Source organism: Lactuca sativa, chromosome 1, assembly GCF_002870075.4.
Source record: "Lactuca sativa cultivar Salinas chromosome 1, Lsat_Salinas_v11, whole genome shotgun sequence".
In the NCBI taxonomy this organism is placed as follows: Eukaryota; Viridiplantae; Streptophyta; class Magnoliopsida; order Asterales; family Asteraceae; genus Lactuca; species Lactuca sativa.
Genome location: NC_056623.2, coordinates 186,439,820 through 186,459,096, shown reverse-complemented (window position 1 = coordinate 186,459,096; position 19,277 = coordinate 186,439,820). Strand labels below are relative to the sequence as shown.

At 41.7% G+C, this 19,277-nt stretch overlaps 1 pseudogene; it reads left to right on the top strand.

Annotated features, from left to right (window-relative positions):
* The first annotated feature begins 788 nt into the window (after nt 1-788).
* Nucleotides 789-18,963, top strand: LOC128128235 (oil body-associated protein 1A-like; annotated as a pseudogene).
* The last annotated feature ends 314 nt before the right edge of the window (nt 18,964-19,277 follow it).

Genomic DNA, 19,277 nt, shown 5'->3' with positions numbered 1-19,277 from the left:
TGCTCGGTCATTATGTTCACAGACGAAATCTTAGGAGTAGTCCAAGACCCGAGAGCAGCATGAGGAGCATCTTCAAGAGCTATTGGGAGTTTTGAGGTGAGAACGACTAAATGCCAAGTTTTTGAAGTGCGAGTTTTGGTTACGAGAGGTTCAGTTCCTTGGACACCTCGTTAACCAGGAGGGGATTTTGATCGATCCGGCCAAAATCAAGGCGCTTATGCAGTGGGAAGTTCCGAAATCACCCTCGGATATCAGGAGCTTCTTGGGATTGGTAGGGTACTACCGGAGATTCATACATGATTTATCCAAGATTACAGTAACTTTCACTCGTCTGATGAGGAATGGGTGGATTTCCGGTAGGGACCTGAACAGTAAAGGGCATTTGAGACCCTCAGGCAGCGACTTTGCGAGGCTCCATTCTTGACTCTCCCAGAGGGAGTTGAGGATTTTGTAGTTTTTTGTGATGCATCCATCACGGGACTGGTAGCGGTCCTCATGCAGAGAGGATGGGTGATAGCCTATGCTTCATGGCAGATGAAGCCGCACGAGACGAGATACCCTAATCATGATTTGGAGTTAGGATCAGTGGTATTCGCTCTCAAGATTTTGAGACATTACCTTTGTAGGGTCCTCTGTACCATATAGACAGACCACAAGAGTTTTAGACACATCTTGGATCAGCCAAACATGAACATGAGACAGCATAGGTGGTTGGATGTAGTCAAGGACTACGATTGTGAGATCCTTTACCACCCAGGTAAAGTGAAAGTGGTTGCGGACGCTTTGAGATGCAAGTCAACTGGATCTTCTACTCCACTGACATGTATGAGGATATTTGTGGATTCTCCACTTATGAGCTTGATCAGGTAAGCTCAGGATGAGTGTGTTCGTCAGGAGAATTGGAAGCTTGAGAAGATTAGGGTGAGAACACCCGGTTTGTGCAGGATAGTCGGGGATTATTGACCCATTATGGTCGGGTATGGGTTCCATTGTCTGGTGGGGTCAGATAGATTTTTTTCGAGGAGGCTCATAAGTCTCGCTTCTCTATTCACCTGGGAGCCATCAAGATGCACAGGGATCTGCGATTGAGTTACTGGTGGTCGTACATGAAGAGGGAGATTGCATGGTATGTTGAGAGATGCTTGACCTGCCAGATGGTCAAGGCCGAGCATCATAGGCGGCATGGTTAGCTGCAGCCTCTGGAGATTCCCAATATGGAAATGGGAGCAGATCACAATGGATGATGTCTCTAAGCTACCGAGGACGGCGAAGGGCTTCAATACTATTTGTGTCGTAATGGATCGATTGACCAATAACGCCCACTTTTTAGTGATATGGGAGAGTTCATCAGTTGAGAAGCTAGACGACTTGTATATCCGCGAGCTCGTTGCTCGCCAAGGGGTGCCAGTCTCTATTGTCTTAGACTGTGATGTTCGGTTCACCTCCTGTTTCTGGCAGAAGTTCCACGAGGAACTAGGCATGCGGCTGCACTTTAGTACAACCTGTCATCCGCAGAAAGACGACCACAGTGACCGGAACATACAGACTCTCGAGGATATGTTGAGAGCATGTGTTATTGATTTTGGTGGGAGTTGGGACTCCTACCTACCCCTTGCAGAGTTCTCCTACAACAACATCATTCATTCCAGTATTGGTGCTCCACCATATAAGTTGTTGCAAGGAAGGAGATGTTGCACCCCAGTTTGTTGGGGTTAGGTTGTACACAGGGTGATGGGACAGACAGAGGTAGTTCTACAGACTACCAAGAGGATTCAAAAGATCAAGCAATAGCTGCAAACCACTCAGAATCGCCAGAAGAGTTATGCCAACAAGCACCGATCTGAGCTGGAATTCCAGGTGGAAGACATGGTTTTACTGAATGTCTCAACCTGGAAGGGTGTTATTCCCTTCAGGAAGAGGTGGAAATCGGTTCCTCGATACATTGGGCCATTCAGGATCGTTGCTAGGGTTGGCAAGGTGGCAATAGACTGGATCTCCCAGAGGAGCTTAGTCAGGTCGACAACACTTTCCAGGTGTCACAGTTGCGCAAGTGCATCCTGGATGAGGATGCAGTAATGTCACTAGATCATATTCAGGTCGATGAGCGCCTGAATGACATGGAGAGGCCAGTGGCCATTCTTGAGAGGAAGGTAAAGGCTCTATGGAACAAGGAAGTACCTTAGGTAAAGGTATAGTGGCAGCACCAGATGGGATCCGAGTGGACGTGGGAGTCGGAGGCAGAGATACGGGAGCATTACCCTGAGTTATTTACCACAACATACTTCGAGGATGAACTCTAGTTCAAGTGGGGGAGAATTGTAACATCCCAACTCCCATGTATAAAATTTAAATGCTTAAATTCATATTCTTAGACCTACTCGATGAGTCGGTTACCCCTAAATTGTCGTTTAGAAGTGGATCAGGCCGCGTGATTTATGAGGTCTACTCAACGAGTTGGAGGATCCCGACTCGACGAGTAGGAGCTGGAAAATGAAACCCTAATTTTTAGGGTTTCCACCCTATATAAAGGACTTAATCTACCCCTTGTGGCCTCCCTTACCACTTCATTACCCAGAGAAGAAACCCTAGCTATTATTTGTTGGAAGGTTGAGAAGGTTTGTTGTATTTTGTTGAGAAGGTTTCCATGAGCTTGTGAGACTAAAAGAGTGTTTTTGGTGTATTTTGTTGAAGAAGTTGGAAGGTTGAGAAGCTTTGAATGGGAAGGAGCTTGTAGATCCAGCATCTACGACATTTGGGCATCCATTTGAAGGTAACAAGCTGTTACCTTGATCACTCTAGCATTAGATCCCGTTTTCTACGATTTAAGGGCATTTTTAGTATATTTGTGGAGCATTTCGGGTGTTGGGTAAGATCTAGAGTTGTAAATCCAGATTTGGACTCCTCTATGTCCTTAGAGTTATAAGGTTACAGAACTTATCAAGCAATGGCCCTTCTATTTGGCTAAATCCTCTCCTTTATCTTAGTTTTTGCATTTAGGACCTTGCATGTACGTAAAGTTTGCAACTTTACGTGGAAACCATGCCCTAGGAGGTTAGATCTGCAATTTGGAGCTTTGGGGCAGCTTAAAAACGTCTGAATGAGTAATGGATTGAAGGTGGTCGATGAGTTTCTTGGCCAACTCAACGAGTTGGATGAAGATTGACTGTATTAGTTCTGCATGGACTCGGCGAGTCAGTGAGAAGTGTCGACGAGTTAGTTAGGGTTTTTCCCGACATTTGGACGTCGCATGGACTCGACGAGTTGGCGGGGAAGTCGGTGACTCAACTAGGGTTTTCACAATTTCTCGAGTTCTGGAAGGACTCAACAATTCAGTGAGCTGCACTCGACGAGTTGGGTCAACATGGACTGTTGACCTTGACCGTTGACTTTCACTTTGACCATGGGTTGACCCTTCGATATCTTCAACCGGTATTGGGTCTATTTCACCCCCTTCAGTATCTTTCAACCGGTACTGGGTCTATTTCACCCCCTTCAGTATCTTTCAACCGATATTGGGTCTATTTCACCCTACCACTAACACATATAATCATAACAATAAGAATCACAAAGATATCAAACAAATACATGCATAATAGGTAACTTTCACGAAGACAATAATCATACTCGAAACACAATCTAGTGGGATGGCATTGGTGCCTTTGACTCATGGATATAGTGAAGGAAACTCACCTTAGACTATAGGTATCAAATCACACTCGAGTTGCTGATTTGCAAAATTCTCTCCCTAAATCACAAGTATAAAACCCTAATTAGAAATTAGGCCAATAATCCAACCCGAGAGTCCAAACCTTAAAAAGGTTGCTTAGCCCTTGCCTTATTGGGCCTAACCCACCAAGGCCCAAATTCAAATTAACCCAAAAGGCATTCTAAGTCCAACTAAAAAGGACCGTAAGGCACAACATGGGTCCAAGAGCTCCCTGATGGCCTTAAGCCCGCTAATGACCTGTCACCACAATAAAACCTAAGGCCCAAACTCAAACAAGACAAAATCCCATCTAATTCCGAGCCCAAAACGCCCAAGGTTCATAGAAGGACGTACATACGACGTACTTGACTTGTACGCCCGGTGTACGTCGCTATCGTGTATCTGGAAATGAGGCACTAGCCCAATACGTGCATCGTACTCATAACTGTTTGGACAACTAACCTTCTTGAATTGTCTTAACCCATTAATCTTTTGACATCCAAATTCTGATCCAAGGTCATTAAAGTGTATTAAGCCATAAAGTTGCAAACTTTAAGCTTTTGCATGACTTAATGGAACTCAAACCATGAATTAAGCCTTCTATCTCCCTTAAGTGGTCTCCAACTCATGTATGGTTGAGTTCTAACCTACAAGATTCGATTTTTATGACTTCATGCACCCCTAAGAGCACAAAAGGAAAATTCAAATGGTCCGGAGTAGTCCACACTCCATGAGACCAAGTTATAGGACCAAAAGATGCTAAGTTCTTCCTCAAACTTACATCTAGACTTAGAATGAACAAGCTTCATAATTTATACCTCCAATGAGCTAGAAATGATTAACAACTTTTGGATCTACAAGCTCCTTCTTGTCTAATGCTTCTCCTCAAGCCTCCTTCTTCTTCAAGATCACAAAAGAACACCTAAAAACTCTTTGTAAATACAAGATCTCTTAAGATAGCTAGGGTTTCGAGATTAGCTTAAAAAGGCAACGAGGGATGGATAAGGAGAAGAGGTTGAGCGACTTAATGAGCTTAAATAAGGGGTAAACCCAAAAAAATTAGGGTTTGCCCCTGTCTTGCTCACGTCCCGCATACGCATGGGTATGCCCAACGTACTTAGGGGACACCCCCACTTCGCGATTGCATGGGAGTACATGATGCATACCTTTTGTACTCCCAACATACTCCGGTCTAGTCAAATAATAAAAATAATTGCAAAAGTTTTACATGGAAATTCGGGCATTACAATTCTCCCCCACTTGATGCTGACTTCGTCCTGGAAGCCTGCTGTCGCAAATAACAGTAAGTAATGCTCCCCTATCTCTTCTTCAGGCTCCCATGTCCACTCAGAACACTTCAGGTGCTTCCACTACACCTTCACCAATCCCACAACCTTGTTCCTCAAGGTTTTCGTCTTTCGGTCAAGGATCACTATCGGTTCGTTAAATAGTTCAGGTCGTCATCCACCTGAATATCCTCCAATGGAACCACTGCAGAATCATCAACCAAATACTTCCGCAGCTGAGAGTCGTGAAAAGTAATGTGAATCAGACTGAGTTTCCCGGGAGATCCAAATGATACACCACCATGCCCACCCAGGCTTCAACCTTGAGAAGACCAATATACATGGGGCCTAGCTTGCCCTACTTGCTGAACCGGATGACAACTTTCCATGGTGACACCTTCAGAAGTACCATATCTCTGACCTAGAACTCCAAGTTTGGTCGGTGTCTATCTGCATAGCTTTTCTGCTGACTCTGTGCTGTCTGAAGTCTACCACGGACCCGCTGAATCATCTCGGTCGTCTTGAGTATCACCTCGATACTCCTCATGACTCGTTAACCGACCTCATCCCAACATATCGGGGTCCTACACTTCCTCCCGTAGAGCGTCTCAAAAGGAGGTCGATCGATGCTAGCATGATAACTGTTGTTAGACAAAAAATTCCGCTAAAGGAAGATACGTATCCCAACTACAGCTGAAAGCCAGAATGCATGCCCACAACATATCCTCCAAGGTCTGGATGGTCCGCTCACTCTGACCTTCCGTCTGTGGGTGAAAAGTTGTGTTGAAATGTAGGCGAGTACCCAACTCCTCATGGAACCTCTTCCAAAACCTGGAAGTAAATCGAACATCTGTATCCAAGACCACAGAAACCGGCACCCCATAGCGTGCCAAAACCTCCCGAATATAGATTTCTGCCAACTTCTCCGCAAAGATACTATCATGGAATCGGGATAAAATGTGTGCTCTTGGAAATCGATCCACGATGACCCTTATTGAATCCAGTTTGTGCATTGTTCGAGGAAATTCAGTGATAAAATCCATCGTAATCTCTTCTCATTTCTAAAAGGAAATATCCAACAACTCCATTTTTCGTGGGGTCACTGATGCTCGGCATTGAATTTCCTGTAAGTCAAGCACCTCTCCACATACCATGCCACATCCTTCTTCGTACAAGGCCACCAATAATTAGGTCGGAGATCTCTATACATCTTTGTCGCTCCAGTATAAATAGAGAATCCCGACATGTGTGCCTCTTCCATCAAAATCTACCACACAACACCCTAGTATGGAACCCACACCCTCTGATGAAGGGTCAATAACCCTTGGCTATCATAATCAAAGGAAGCCAATTGACCCACATTGCGCTCGGTCTTCCGGTGCTCTTCTTTCATAGCCTTAATTTGATCCTCTTGAATCTACTCTAATAATGGGGTAATCATTTTCATCCTCACACAAAAATCCTTGATCGGAGCCGCGACTGCCTTGCGGCTGAGAGCATCGGCCACCACGTTGTCCTTCCCCGGGTGATAAAGGTGATGGGTTTTGAGCATTCTAACACTTCCTAAGTATACATGCAACCCTAATAACCTTGAATCTATGTTTTCTCTATATACATGCAAATTTCTATTTCAAGGTTATTTCCTAACTAGCATGGCATGGGGAATACATAATACATAAAAACCTAGTAGAAATGCATACCTTGTTGTTGCTTAGATTCCTTCAAGACTTTGTGAGCCTAGCACCCCAAATGTTGTGTCTCAAATTCTTCACACAACACTACAACCTTGGAATAACTAGAGAGAATACTTCTACACGTCAAAATCGGCTATGCCCTCACAAGAATACTCTAGTGCCCGATTTTCCTAGCCATGGGGTCCCTTTTATAGTGGTGTCATAATTAAGGTTTCATCATGAAGACTCATAATTGTCATGACTCTTCCATTCTCATGGCCCAAGGATTTGTAACTCCCATGGACTATCCATGGAGCTCCAAATAGTTATACCCATAACCCATAAACCATGGATCATTTAATCCACTATAAAAGTTTAGATGATTCTCATAATCAACCCCATATATTTAATTACTTTCAACTTGATCACCAAATTAATACTTAAATTAATATTTGATCAAGACTAATTAAATAATACTATTATTAATATATTAGAACTTATAATATATTAATAATCACAAGTGTACTTTCTCTCATTTTGTCTATCCAAGTATTGCAATGCCATGCAACCTAAATGGACCATGCTGGGTCGGGTCAAGTACATACCAAATAAAGTTATGGACTTAGACACTATATCCAACAGTCTCCCACTTGGATAAGTGTAATAACTATAGTTGCAAATATGACTTCAAAATCCAACTAGCAATCGTAGCTCTTTCAAAATCTCTCGGAACTGAGATGATGATGATACGCCATTTAAGATAAGTGATCATATAATCCTCTGTTCTCATGATATCAGTCAGATAAACACATGGAACATGGTCTTACTTATTGTCCAACATTTGTTTCTCGATCTTTGATTTGTTTCGACATAGAACTAAATTGAACACATCAATTAGGTTCTGACCGGGCCCGGTACATAGTTCAAAACCAAATCATCGAGGGGCCCAGATATCGCTTCTACTTCTAGAATGAAGAGATAAACTTCGACTGATATGCTTGTACTAACTACTTGTTGAATTATTCACAAAGGCACGTTTTATAACATCGAGTTACCAATGCGTTTTCGTACAATCAATGAATAACCAACTCATAGTCAACAACTCGTATCTCTAGGTTTGAAGATTTATATGATATTACCGTCTCACGATCACTCGAAGTGATGCAAGTGAGCATGGGTTGAATCCAATACACAACTCTTATGAGTACTCTAGACAAATCATACAAGCCAAATTCATGACAGTCTTGATTCATATCTACTTCCAACATATGACTGATTGTGGATGGTTTGAATAATATGATATATACCATAACATAATTATGCTGGAAGTCAAAACATGCAAAGTGAAACACAAGAATAATACTAATCTTATATGGCCCCAACACTTTGAGTGTAAATAAAAACACCTTTTATTTAAGCACCATATTGATTACTCATTATTCATGTTTCGATTAATCAACTTAATACTTGAATTAAAATAGTAGTGATGCCATGCTCCAAGCATGCATACCATGTTTCTCTAAACAATAGCTATGCCATACTCCAAGTGTGCACACTATATTTACATATTGTCACACCCCCAAACCAGAACGGCGGAAACGTTCGGGGGCGGAGGACGTCATATTCAGTATCATAACAGTTCATAGAAAGGAAAGTACATACCACCATGCATATATAAAGGTTTTTAAAATGTTTACATCATTGTATTCATTACATGCCCAAAAGATAAAAGCATAAACATCTTTCAAAAGAAGTAATTAACGCCAGCGCGTTAATCCCCAAAAGTTGATTTCCAAACCTGCTTAGCGGTTCCCTGAGAATACAAGTTATTTCAAAGAGAAAGTGTCAACAATTATGTTGGTGAGTTCATAAGTAGTTTAGAAAGTTTGTATGCCATTCCAAATTGAGTGTATGTTTTCCAAGAAAATCCCTTATTTTCTTATAAAAGTGTGAAATGCATGAGAATATATGTATTGAATAATATGGATAGTTAAATCAAGAAAATCCCTAATTTTCCTATTAGTTGTTTGTTTTGTATACCGGGAAAATCCCATATTTTCCTAAAGTGATAGTTAGCCTAATGTCCCAGACTAAAAACCGAAAGCAAAAGACATGCCTTAGGGGGGTTGGAGCATAGATTTATATAATAAAACCTATTAGACAAATTCAGTTTGTTAGATGAAGAATAGTTTTAATAACTACTCATTCATCAATCAGAAGTACTATAATAATTGTATATCCGATGAGTTCTATAACCATACTAAACATAATATGCCTGTAGCGACGTTCTTCAGGCGTCGTAGCGCTATGACAAACTGTCACCCCAAATGACGGACTGTAGCTAACGGTCAGGGCGCGGGATCATGACCTCCCGTATAGATCTATACACATTTGACACGTTCTCCGAACGGGAGACTCTGGTTATAGACAGGACTTGAAGCGCTACCTTTTAGCAAAAAGGTATTATTTGAAGATGTACACGTCTCACGGATTCTCAACTAAGTCTGTATTAAAGTAGTAGTTTTGTATGCAAAGTTTATCCTTTTTCACAATGTTCGACAATGCATAAATCATAAGTTTTTAAAATGTATTAAAACGGTTTAGCAACGAAGGATGCTTTGGAATTGCTAAATACTTTGTATAAATCTAGTGCATGCAAAATGTGACAAGAGTTTTCACATAGTAGTAGTGAATCACAAGTGATTCATTTGATAAAAACGAGTAGAGTGAAACTTTATGAAATACACGATAATAACCATATGTTTACTTGTATTCCCCCCCCCCCCCCTTAAAAGAGTATAAAAAGCATTTAAAATGTATTTAAAAATGTGTTTGTAGGGGTATGAACTCACCTGAAGGTTTGAAGAAAGCGAGATGGAAACCGGGCAGAATTTCGTCTGGGGAAACGGATTTTTCTCGGGAATCTCGGGAGTAAAAACGATCTTCGGGACTTGGGCAAAATGACCAGGGCTTCAGGTTAGCACGGGCATGGAAAACGAGGCAAAACGCAAGAGAAACAAGAGGAAATGAGCAAGTTTTCCTGGAACCCTCGCATCCCTTTTATAGGGGCTGAGAGGCCTCGGTACGCGGGGCATACGGGCGTAAGCGGGGCGTACCCGTGCGTCATGCATGACCGAGTCCTCGACTGCCCCGAAACTCGGATGGGACGGGGCATAGCTCGCATAGGGGGTGACGTGGACGAACCGAGGCCCTTGATTTGAGTACGAGGGGCGTACGAGGGTACGCAGGGCGTACCTCGGTCCTATCTGCTGACTCCTCTTTGGATATTACCAAGACTTTCAAATTAAAAATATATATTAATTATTTATTAAACTTCAAAAATTCATATCTCCTTCATACGAACTCCGTTTTCGACGTTCTTTATATCCACGCGTAGGTGAGACTAAGATCTACAACTTTCGTTTAGATTCCATCGGCAAATTCCGAAATTATTTTTATTATTTATTTTTAAAAGGTCGTGTTTAAGGAATTTCTTTAGAAATTCATAACTTCTTTATCTGACGTCGGTTTTTGCTAGACTTTTTACCGCTGAATTACCATTGTCGAGCCAAAAGTCGCTCGATCTCCGATTCAGGTTTTTAGCTGCCTGCTGCTAAGCCGAACTTGAAAAAAAAATCATAAATTCAATTTACGAAGTCGGATTTGGGCGTTCTTTTTATGTACTTTTGCAGTTTAACGATATCTATGACTTTCATTTAGACACCTAAGGTCAAAAAGTATTTTATTGAAACTTTGCGTTTTTACGTAACTTCGTATTGCCGGTTTTTGTCGGAAAACTTAGAATGGTCATAACTTCTTCGTTATAACTCGGATTTTAGTGTTCTTTATATGCTTGGAAATCTTAAGACGATATCTACTACATAGCGTACTCCAACCAGAGCTTTTGAATACTTCATTTTTCGATGGTATCCCAATTACTTTTTCCAAGAGGTTACAAGATTCGATTTTCAATGACCTGAAATGACGGGTTGTTACATCTCTCACTCTGTCCATCAGTTTGTGGGTGGTATGCTGTACTCATATCCAACCTTGTTCCCATGGATTTTTGCAATGATTGCCAGAATCTGGAAGTGAATCTGCTGTCTCTATCTGAGATGATGGACATCGGCACTCCATGAAGTCGTACGATCTCCCGGATGTAGGTTCTTGATAGTTTTTCCATCTTATCAGTTTCCTTGATCGGTAAGAAATGAGCGGACTTGGTTAGTCTGTCGACGATAACCCAAATAGTATCTTGGCCACCCTGAGTTTTGGGCAGTTTCGTTATAAATTCCATGGAAATCTGCTCCCATTTCCACTCAGGTATTTCAGGTTGTTGGAGTAGGCCTGAGGGTTTCTGGTGTTCTATTTTTATCTTGGCGCAAGTCAAACACTTGCTCACATAGGTAGCAATCTCCGCTTTCATGTTTGGCCACCAGTAGAGTTGCTTGAGATCTAGATACATCTTGTCTGACCCTGGGTGTACGGAGTATGGAGTCTTGTGTGCCTCGCTCATAACTACCTCTCTGAATCCAGCAAACTTGGGTGTCCAGATTCGGTTCATGAAGTAGCGTGCTCCGTCACTCTTGATTTCTAAGTTCTTGTCCATTCCTCTAAGGATCTCACCTGTCACGTTTTCGGGTTTCAAGGCCTCTATTTGAGCTTCCTTGACTTGTGCTGACAGGTGCGAATGGATCGACATGGCTAATGACTTCACTCTTCGGCCAGAGTACTCCTTACGACTAAGGGCATCAGCCACGACGTTTTCCTTTCCCGGATGATAGCAAATCTCACATTCGTAGTCGTTGAGCAATTCGACCCAACGTCGCTATCTCATGTTTAACTCTTTCTGGTCGAAGATGTGTTGGAGGCTCTAGTGGTCTGTAAAGATAGTGCACTTGGTACCGTATAGGTAGTGCCTCCAGATTTTAAGAGCGAAGACCACCGCTCCAAGTTCTAAGTCATGAGTGGTGTAATTGACCTCATGCGTTTTCAGTTGTCGTGAGGCATATGCAATAACCTTTCCCCTATGCATTAGCACACAGCCCAGTCCTTGCTTCGAAGCGTCGCAATACACCACAAAATCTTCGGTCCCCTCTGGAACAGAAAGGATGGGTGCACTGCAAAGGGCCTGTTTCAAAGTCTGAAATGCAGCATCTTGCTTTTCTCCCCAGTTGTAGGTCACACCTTTCTGGGTTAAAGCAGTAAGAGGTTTTGCGATGCTGGAGAAATTCTGAATGAACCTTCGATAATAGCTAGCAAGACCTAGAAATTGGTGAATCTCTGTTGGAGTAGTTAAGACAGACCAGTTTTTGATAGCCTTGATTTTTGATGGGTCCACGTGGATTCCTTCCTTGCTGACTACGTGACCGAGGAAGTCCACTTTTCTAATCCAAAACTCACACTTTGAGAATTTTGCATAGAGTCTCTCAGTCCATAACGTCTCTAAGACTTGTCTCAGATGTTGACTATGCTCTTCTTTATTCTTTGAATAAATGAGTATATCGTCTATGAATACGATCACAAATTTATCCAAGAATGGACGACATACCCGATTCATTAGATCCATGAATACGGCCGGGGCATTGGTTAGTCCGAATGGCATCACTACGAACTCGTAATGTCCGTATCTCGTTCGGAAGGCCGTCTTGGGAACATCGCTCTCCAGGACTCGCAGCTGGTGATATCCCGACCTCAGATCGATCTTGGAGAAGTAGTTGGCTCCTTGGAGTTGGTCGAATAAGTCGTCGATTCGGGGTAGGGGTATCGGTTCTTGATGGTAAGTTTGTTGAGTTCTCGGTAGTCGATGCACATCCTGAATGATCCATCCTTCTTTTTCACGAACAAGACGGGTGCTCCCCATGGCGAGAAGCTCGGCCTGATGAATCCTTTTCCAAGTAGCTCATTCAGTTGGCTGGATAGCTCCTGCATCTCTGCCGGGGCTAATCGATAGGGTGCTTTGGCTACTGGGGTAGCTCCGGCAACCAGATCGATTCTGAACTCGACTTGTCTCGTGGGTGGTATTCCCGGAAGGTCCTCGGGAAAAACGTCGGGAAAATCGCATACGGGCACATTCTTGACGTCCTGGACTTCGCGTTTCACATCTACAACATGTGCCAAAAACGCGTGACACTCTTTGTGTAGGCACCTCTGAGCTTGGATACATGAGATGATATGAAGAGTGGTACTGGGTTTGTCGCCCAAGACAATGAAAGTTTTGTCGGTTGGCAGATTAAGGTGAACGGCCTTATCGTAACATAAAATGTCGGCATGATGAGAACTCAGCCAATCCATGCCAATGATGAAATCGAAACTCTTAATCGAGACTGGCATAAGGCTGATTGTAAAGGGATTATCGTTTAGAGTTGGAGTACAGTTTAAGTATATCTCCTTGGTGCCTTCGGTTTTACCGTTGGCCATTTCTACTATAAACGGTTCACTTAATGATTGTGGTAATGGCTTTAGTAGGCCTTTAAAATTGTGACTCACAAAACTTCTCTCCACTCCACTATCAAACAAAATGCATGCATACGAGTTATCGAGAAGAAACGTACCCGTAACAATAGTGCGGTCCGCAACGGCTTCATCTTGTCCCATTGCGAATACTCGGCCCCTTCCGCCGGTATTCCTGTTGTTTGCCTTCGGGCAGTCCCTGCGGTAGTGCCCGGTGTCTCCGCACTCAAAGCAGGTGCGGCTTACTCCGGTATTAGTAGTGGGGGTGGGTTGTTGGGTTGGCTCTTTGCAATAGCGGGTTGTATGTCCCTTCTTATTACACCTGGTGCATTGAAGGTCACGGCAGAGACCGTGGTGGTGGAAGTTGCATTGGTTGCATTTCGGAAGTTTTCCATTGTATGAGCTTGTGGGGGTGGTATTGGTAGGTATAGTAATAGCGTGGATCGCTACTACTTGTTGTTTCTTGGGGTTCTCCTGTAGGGTTTGCCCCATTCTCTTGTTCCAAGGCCTATTCTGGCCCTATGCCTCCTTAGATGGATTGGCGGTAGTTGCAATGGTACCCTGTTTTACCCTGTGGTCGATGAGTCGCTGAGCCATTCGTTTAGCATTGTTGTAGGTGATATGGTTGGAAGCTAGGACATGCCCGTGAATCTGGGGTGACAACCCCCAAATGTACCTTTCAACCTTCTTTGATTTTGGGTTGACCATGGTAGGGCACAATGCAACGAGGTCGTTGAACCTAGCTGTGTAGGTGACTAGATCAGACCCAGTCATTTTCAGATTCCAGAGCTCCTGCTGAAGCTTTTGCACTTCTCCCCTTGGGCAGTATTCTTCCAGTAGTAGAACCTTCAGATCTTCCCAACTCATGGCGTTGGCAACAGTGAGCGTCACCAAATTCACATGGCTTTTCCACCAAGTGAGGGCTCGATCTATGAAGGTGCAAGCAGCGAACTTGACCTTGCTTGTTTCTTGGCACAAGCAGATCTCGAAGACTGTTTCGGTCTTTTCGAACCATTGCATTAGTGCAAAGACTCCTCCCATGCCATTATAAGTCTTTGGCTTTGAGTTGGAGAACTCCTTGTAGGTACACTCCCTCACTTGACCACGGCCGATGCCATGATTTGAATGGTTCGTGCTGCTTCCTGTACCTCCATTTGCATTGGAGTTTATTGGTGAGAGAGCTGCTGTTGCTGCTGCTGTGATAGCCGCCTGGACCATGGCCGGATCATACGTTGGTGGTGGAGGTGGTGGTGGCGCCGTGCCCGATTTGGGCCTCAGGTTTGGACGAGGAGGCATCGCGCTGCCAAAAGAAAATGAGAGATTATAAGTTTTGGTGATTGCAAGTTGAATGATATTGAGTTAACTTTCTTTAATAGTTTAAGGATTTAGTTTGGCCAACACAGGGTTCTGAGTCTGATTTATAAATGAAGTTTGAATAGATGTACTTATGAATTGGACGAACTGCACATAATCAAAACAGAAAAGAGGTTTTCCCTATATATTTTAAACATATAGTTGTGTTACATCCGAGTTTAGAAATTTTTTTTTGACCTTTCTAATGGTCTCCGATTACAGAAAGTTTAAAGAAAGTAATACTTTTATCTGAAGTCCTAATTTATAACAAAATTTGAAATTTTGGCAAGCACTACTTGCGACGTAGGTTGCGCTTGGAGCTTGACTCCGCATTCAATTGCTTCGCCTCCATTAGACGCCTATCAAAAGCGGCTTGTTGTTCCCTTAATTCGGCTAGGGCTGCAATCATTTGTGCCTGAAATGCCTCAGTTTGGAGTTGGGCATGGTCCTGAATCCCATCCAGCCTACGAATGTCAGAAGTGTGAACCTGCACTTCTACGTTGATTTTGCGGATCCGGTTGGCTTGAACTCCGGATTGATAGCACTGGTTGGCTAGCTTGCCAACCATGACCGGAAGTGCTCGGTCCGCCGATCCCCTGCCCCTGACATCATAAAAGTCTCGGCACATGCCGTAAGGAGGGCGTAAGCTTTGTTGTTGGCTCTAATGGTGGAGGTGACTCCCCCACATAGGAGTGGGTCCTTGGAAGTTCCTCACATGGACGGGAGGTTGTGGGGCTGGTAGATTGATAACCTCTGGCTCTGAATCTGTACCACAGTCATCTCCTTCATCCAAATCTATAGGTTCTTCGTCTTCTTCGGGATCTTCTTCGATCCATCCTCCATTACCTTGGTTGGGGTAGTAGGGGTCATTGGGGTGGTGGAATCCAGCCATTGAGTCTGTACGAGATTAGGGTTAAGAATTTACTATAAGCTAGAGTACATGAAATTTACCCTTAAGTTTAATGGTTGTTGATACTCAAATACTCCCTTAGTATTATTTAACGATATGTTTTTGGTAAGTTTTACATTTGATGTCCACTGTAGACACTCCTCGGCACACGTTAGTCGGCTCTCAGACAAATATAGTTGATCAGGCTATATCCTTCCCAGTTCCGATTACATGTCCCAAGGCGTACCTGCACTGCACAACTTATTTATAATACTTCTAAAATGGTCCGATGTGAAACTGTTATTAGTACGAAATGAATGCATGCTTACTTTACAAAAACTAAATAAATTTAATTTCAAAAGTATGACTCTTCTGAGAGTGTTTTTTCCCATTTGAGTTTATAGTTGTATACCAAAAATGGTTTTGATATACTTAATTCACTATAAACGATGCTCTGATACCAATCTGTCACACCCCCAAACCAGAACGGCAGAAACGTTCGAGGGCGGAGGACGTCATATTCAGTATCATAACAGTTCATAGAAAGGAAAGTACACACCACCATACATATATAAAGGTTTTTAAAATGTTTACATCATTGTATTCATTACATGCCCAAAAGATAAAAGCATAAACATCTTTCAAAAGAAGTAATTAACGCCAGCGCGTTAATCCCCAAAAGTTGATTTCCAAACCTGCTTAGCGGTTCCCTGAGAATACAAGTTATTTCAAAGAGAAAGTGTCAACAATTAAGTTGGTGAGTTCATAAGTAGTTTAGAAAGTTTGTATTCCATTCCAAATTGAGTGTATGTTTTCCAAGAAAATCCCTTATTTTCTTATAAAAGTGTGAAATGCATGAGAATATATGTATTGAATAATATGGATAGTTAAATCAAGAAAATCCCTAATTTTCCTATTAGTTGTTTGTTTTGTATACCTCAAACTGTCCTCGACAATTTTCCAATTATCCATGAGTAACCAATCTTTGGTAAACCTCAAACTGTCCTCGACAATTGCTTAATCATTTTAGTCATATCCAGTTCTAATCCCTTTTCTCTTCTTAATGCCCTAAGCGTTAGGAAAATTTAGAATGGATGAATATTATAGTACATGCAATTGATCCTATATCCGAAGCATATGGGACACGATTCATGCTATAAAATTTTTATTTGCCATGTTCTCATAATTCGAACTATGAAGAGCGATGTCGTAATCATAATCGAATTTTGAGAACGCAACATATATAGAATTTCCTTATGTTGAACCATTCCAACATAACATTCATTTATATTCTTGACTAAAGTAGATTAAATTCTCAATCTAAGCTAACATATATAAAATTTCCTTATGTTGAACCATTCCAGCATAACATTCATATATATTCTTGACTAAAGTAGATTAAAATATCAATCTAAACTTGTAGAATTGGAGTGAAGTATAAAATCCTCTCCCTTAATTATAGCAAAACAGTTTTTTCAAGGCGAATTGAAACTTTTGTTTTCTATAATTAATTTGCTGACTTGCAACACTTAACATAATAATCATGCTCCCACTAGCATAATGATTATTAGCTTACTAGCATAACACTTATGCACCCACTAGCTTTGACATGTATCCAGAGATCCGCTGGACTTTTAGAAACCAACACTTTATTGACTTTCTTACCAAAGTGCAGATTTCTGATATGCAATTGCTTTGATAAGACTTTATCAAAATCATACAGCTTTCGTTAGATAGCTCACTTGTGTGTCTAAACAATTATGAAGAGGGATGTCGTAATCATAATGTTTAAACCTTTTTGTCATTCTCACAAATGCTATCTACTCAAAATCTACTTAGTGAAAGAGTTTCCTTACCATCATTTTCATGAATCGAAGAGAAACATTATGACACTTAGACTTTTATGGTGTATGTGTTCCTATCCATGTGAATTTGTCATAACCATAATCACAAGACAAGGTTAGTGACAAATCCAAATTCATATAGACTAAACTTGTTCAATCTTAATTTCCTGCCACCTGGTAGCACAATGCCCACCATTGCTTCCAGGTTGTTATGCAAACAATTGAGAACTCATAGAACTCACAAGCATAATCAACTTTTAACTGGAATAGACACATAAATAAGAATATGTCAACACGATAAGTTAAAAACCTCAAGTCGTGGGCTAGTGATTAACAAAACTCTTGATTAGTTCTTGAAACTATTTGAGAATCTTTTAGACTCCCACTGTCCTCTTGAGATATAAGACTCTCTTGCCAAATATTCAAGAGATAGTGCGGAATCTTTTCAAGTTAAACACTTCTCACTATTGTTCTTAGCTGGTCTTTATTTTATCCAAAACATCACAACTTACCAATCTCCACTACAAGAAAAAGACCCTTTTACGACGCGCAAATCACGACACTCACTGATTTATGTTACGCAAAAGAGAGTGACAATAAAAACGTGTCATCTCTTCAAAAAATTTGAGGATTTAGGTCACGCATTATTGCGTGCCCTTACATTAGTGTCTAATGTAAAAAAAAAAAAAACACGGAGGGCACTTTATCTAAAACGTGTGTCCTCTGTGATTGTCGCTTTATGATTTTTACTAAAACACGCGTTCTTGAAAGGGGGGAATGAAATCCCCTCAAAATTCTTAAAATTTTTAATACCCCGCTTCAAGATCCCCTTCGTTCTATTCTTCCTTTTTCTCTGCAAACCCTAATCACGATACCATCTATGTTGTATACCTTAACAATTCATATATCAGAAAATCATTGGGATAATTTCTAGGGCTTTTTTAAACACTCATTCGACTCTTTTCTCTCCCGCCTCCCCTGTCTCTCTATTTTTTGCTCTGATATCCCCCTTCCATTTATGTCGCCGTCTCCGTCGCCATCAAAACGAGGATATGAGACAGTGCTTGATCTACGATCGTCCAGTCGTCGATGCCCGGTTAATAGGAGTTGAAAACATCATAACATAAAAACTGTTCTTAACCTTGCCAAACTCAGAAAAGCCAATGTGGCACATCCACGAGTATGAGGTGAAGAGCGGCGTCCTTTTCCTTACCGGCGTCCCTGGTCCGGTTGAGCGGCAAGATCGGGAGAAAGCGCCGAAAACTTACGGGAAGACGATTCACTTTTTTGGCAGATGGATAGAGGCGATCAACTTCCCCTTGGTATCCCACAGGTAATGATGGCTCTAATTCGTGTTGGCTTTACCCTAATCTCGCTAAAGGTACAATTTACATTTCCTGATTTCCGCCATTTTTGATCACCTGCAACTTATGTAGAAACTCTATCGATCGATTATTATTACATATTTGGAGTCTCGCTATGGTGTTTTGTTCAAAAAGGAAAGGTATAACAGAGTGTATATGGAAGGTTTATCCCAAGGAATTCACTCAAAAGCACATGCTGATGGAGTTGGACTCAAAACTGTTATACGAGATATCAATTTGCATTGCTTGGAGACCTGGCAAGGGTAATTTGGGAATATAGTCATCCAATTTCTTTACGCCTAGTTGTTAACAATGGTTTATGTTAACTATATATTAACTTTTTTTGGTGTTTTTTGTTTATTAGGTTTGTCCAACTCATTTGCACCCACGCCTAGCTGAGTTTCTTGAGGTTGCTGCTAAGTAACTAGTATGGCGACAAGTATCAGTTCTCTTTTTTATAAGTGTCAAATGTCCTTTATTTATTTATTTTTTTTGTTTATCATCTGAATCATCTAGTATTTTTTGATGTTATTTGTGAAGGGCTTAATAAGTCACTGAAAATAGTGCAATAACCCTGTGTAGACTTGCATGAGTTTGTGCTCAGCTTGTATCACCTCACACGGAGCATTTCATGCAAGCATGGCATATTGCTTTAGCCATGTAAGTCCCAAAAATTTTACAACTTCAACCTCATTTCCTTTTTCTTAGA